Source organism: Varroa jacobsoni, unplaced genomic scaffold (assembly GCF_002532875.2).
Source record: "Varroa jacobsoni isolate VJ856 unplaced genomic scaffold, vjacob_1.0 scaffold_1092, whole genome shotgun sequence".
Classification (NCBI taxonomy): domain Eukaryota; kingdom Metazoa; phylum Arthropoda; class Arachnida; order Mesostigmata; family Varroidae; genus Varroa; species Varroa jacobsoni.
This window is the reverse complement of record NW_019213994.1, coordinates 181,185-184,571: the sequence shown is the minus strand read 5'-3', so window position 1 is coordinate 184,571 and position 3,387 is coordinate 181,185. Positions and strand designations below refer to the sequence as shown.

At 45.0% G+C, this 3,387-nt stretch overlaps 1 long non-coding RNA gene across 1 annotated transcript; it reads right to left on the bottom strand.

Moving 5' to 3' along the window:
* Nucleotides 1-233: 233 nt before the first annotated feature.
* LOC111266515 (uncharacterized) lies at nt 234-3,387 on the bottom strand. Its single transcript, XR_002684133.2, has 2 exons — nt 1,949-3,387; nt 234-1,755 (listed from the first exon to the last, which is right to left on the bottom strand). It is a non-coding gene; the product is annotated as an uncharacterized LOC111266515 (long non-coding RNA).

Below are 3,387 nucleotides of genomic sequence, written 5' to 3'. Positions count from 1 at the left end.
CAGACACCGTGGTAGAAGAATTAAGCGACTTACGAACCAATGCAAAAATACACTGCACAAGACGCCTATCGCAAATGGGCGACTAACGTTGTAATAACAGCAACAAGCCAGTTATCAAGGTACTTACCGCGCTCACGTGTCTCTTTGGTACTTATATACTGAATATCAAGGTACTTATATATCGATAGAGGACCATAAGTAGTCATGGAATAAAAAAACAAACGCACTGAGAATGTTTTTTTCATCAGTTTCGTTATGAATTTTGAGGCCGCCTGATTTATTCATACTCTGGCTCGGCAAGAGCCGCGGTTGGACCAAGAAACAAAAAAAAAAAAAAGATTAGAACGTCTCCGTAGAGGTGCGTATAGAAGAGCGTCTATTATTCCTATTATCAACAGCGCACCTAGTATGTTTAACCAAACCTATTTTACATTCAAATGATTATGCTACAAAAGCATGAAAATGATCCACCTTGGCATGGCAGCGGGCACCGGATGAAAACTCAAAAACGGTAGAAGGTGGACAAAATGAAGGTTTGGGCTTGATGTTCACTTTAATCGTCTAATTAATTGGCAGTAACATGAGCAGATAAGAAACTCGTTTTTTCCATAGTTTGTAATTTAGTAATTCCATTTTTGTCAGTACTTTATAAATTGATTCGATGTCCGGTCTTGGAGAAGTCTACATTTTTTGTTAGTGGCGTGTGAGTCATACCATATTTGTCTATCTAGCGGCACCTGTCATTTCTCACTCGTTTAATGTATGCCATATCTGATGTGATCGGATTCGTCTGACGCGCTACGCACATACAGGGGCTGTGTCAACAGATACAGGCACGCATGTTCAGAGATATCGAATCCCTTTGGTTTCTTTTTTATTCGCTTGTTTCAGTTTGTCAGACGCCGTGTGTTCGTCTGACCAGAAATTCCATTGGTGTCAGAAAACATGAGGTGTTTTGACATCGCCACTATGGATGGCGCTGTTGTTTGTTCACATCGTTTTCGCGTTTTGGAATCCTCCAGCATTTCTCATACTGTGGATATTGAATGAAAAGGAAGGGCGGCTCGACATTTCCATTCTGGAAGTAGGTAAGTACAATAAGTCATATGGCGACGCAGTTAATCCTCGTTCACACGAGTTCTGATAGTTGTTTTATAAACACGACGCTAGTTGTCCTGGCTCTACAGGTACGAATCGACTGTCGATTCCTGCCTGTAGAGGACAAAAATGCTTTAAACTAGCCCCACTACCGGCATTCTCAGCTGATGGGCTCAGATTTTGCCTAGCCCCATCACACTAGTCTACTCTGATCATGTATTATCTAACTTTACCGGATTCGTAATTCTGCGTCAACCATCAATCGGCAGCGAAATATCCCTAGTGCCCCACGCTGGAACTACACTGCAGTAGTAGACGGAAAGCGCTCACGATCAGGGCTGTCGTCTTTCGCCCTGGTCCGATATTCTTTTCTGCTCTACCCTCCACTCGTAGCGTCACACTTTCGGTCACCATAATTTGGTGTTATACGGTCAAGTTTGTAACAACCAACCTCGCCGCTTTCGGAAAGCAGACCCGTTATCGCCGACGCTAGCATGACGCCACCAGCCATCGTCCACTTATTGTCTTCTTGCTAGCCGCCAACACGGACGTCCTCAGCAGGAAAGGCTGGGTTAGGACGACAGGTAGTTTTGCTGGCGAATTAGTGAATTTCGCCCTATTCGATAGTCATCATTCTTCGTTTATCCTTCTTAAACCCTGAAAAGTGCGTTTAAACATAATTCACGTGTCGTTTTATCCACGAGACTCATAGACACAGTGCGAAATCATGTATGCGCAGGATATATATTTAGAGTGAAAAATATTCATACGAACGTATGGATTTTTATGAACTAACTGCGAATAACAAGCGCATTTGCTAATAGATACTAAAATTTCAAAGTTCTCTTACGAAACGTCAAGTCAACCGGTTGACTCCTACGGATTCATTTTGTCATTTTAACACACTCATGTACATTTGTGTGACATGTACATAAACGGATTTGTCAATTACTGGCATGGCCCTTTGAATAAGCGAGAGAGGGGGCAGGCGAGAAAGTACTGCTTCACGATTTCCCATGACTAATGCATGCTCATCACCATCGTCATCACGATCAACATTCGTAATGTTCATGTTGACTGAAGTTATTAGGCCATTACTTTCTCCCTCCTAGGCTAGCACTATTTCGTGGCATTGCGACAATTTTATACGTTTCAGTTTTGTCAGTGGTTATTAGATCGCTGCAGGTGAGTGATAGCGCACTGCGTAATCATATCAACATCACCAGCTACCCGTGTGCGATATCGTGTGCCGACTTTCTGTCATATATAGTAGATACGCACGCACTCTACATAGAAGTTCAGGTAGCCCAACTGAAGGCGACAATTTATGTTCTGTCTCCCATTTTCCGGGTCTGCCTCGCTCGCTTTGTTTTATGACCTACTACTGCACACATTGTTAACTAACTTCGTTCTATGACACACAGAGCACAGCACAAGGATCGCTCGATATCCTTCTTTCTCCTCTTGACGCTCGCTCTTTCCCTTCTTCTTCGCGACTTCCTCGGTTCCTTTGTGCTGGTTCCCGTATAGCTCAGCCAGAGGCTCATGGTTTTCATTGCAATCCTACAGAGAACGGGGATGAAGCTGACGGCAGCAGCAGCGACAGCGGCAACGACGCTGCACCCACTGATGTATATATCCGACTGCCTACTATAGCGTATAGTGCATTCACTAAGTGGATTCACTGGGCTGGCTGATTGGCCTTCTAGCCGGCGTACTAACTCGTAGCTAACTATGCCCCCTCTTTCGAAATCGAGTCGACTGGCTTCACTTCTTTTCGATGAGCTCCAGTTTCCAGCTTTTTTTTTTATCTCACAATGTGTAGCCAAATAGTATGGCAGTAGGCAAGACTTAGGGCAAGCCAGCGGAACCGGCTGGAAAACCATAAATGTGCCGAAAAGGCCATATAGGCAGGCGGCTGTGGTGAGAGGCGCCAGCGGGTGAGAAAGAGAGCACAGCATTCGCTTCGCTACGAATGAGAAGAAGGCTGTATAATCTAATTGTCTCGCCGTTCGGGTGCCGTTTGTAAACGACTCTGCTTTCGCATTCACTGCATTTCTTCGTGTCTATCTCTGTTCCCTCTTATACCACCTTACGTTTCAGAAAACTCCGCCGGGCACATGGAAAACCGTGCGGAGTCAATACGGCGACAGGCGATTGGGCTAAGAAGTGGACAAGTTAGCGAAGGGATAGCCGGCTCAGCAACGACCAGGCCACCGCCTCGATGTAACAGAAGCCTGGCACATGTTGTCGCTGTATGTCTGTATAGATATGCATGCCGGCCATAGG